Source organism: Cystoisospora suis, assembly GCF_002600585.1.
Source record: "Cystoisospora suis strain Wien I chromosome Unknown contig_1332, whole genome shotgun sequence".
Classification (NCBI taxonomy): domain Eukaryota; phylum Apicomplexa; class Conoidasida; order Eucoccidiorida; family Sarcocystidae; genus Cystoisospora; species Cystoisospora suis.
In genome coordinates, this window is record NW_027154132.1 from 31,149 (window position 1) to 31,495 (window position 347).

Genomic DNA, 347 nt, shown 5'->3' on the forward strand with positions numbered 1-347 from the left:
TGCTCGTCGCGGAGATGACTGCTATGCAGTAGGGCACGAATGGGCAACGAAGATTGTGTTCTCTTTCGTACAGTTGGCCCTGCAGTCGAAGTGGCGCCCCATGCGCGAATGTCACACGTTGTTGGCAAGACGTGATCGCGTAGGTGAAAAGTCGACTTAGATACTCAGCTCTATCGTTCACGCCAGCACTCGTCGTTACTGGCGACACTTTCACGGCGAAATTCCTGCGGCTGCGAAACGATACCTATCTGAACGCAGGTGCGCAGGGTCCTGCCGTCAGTATATCTTGCGGGAGAACCGCGGGGGGAGAGAAGGAAGAGCCGGCCTCCGATGAGGAGGTACAGTAC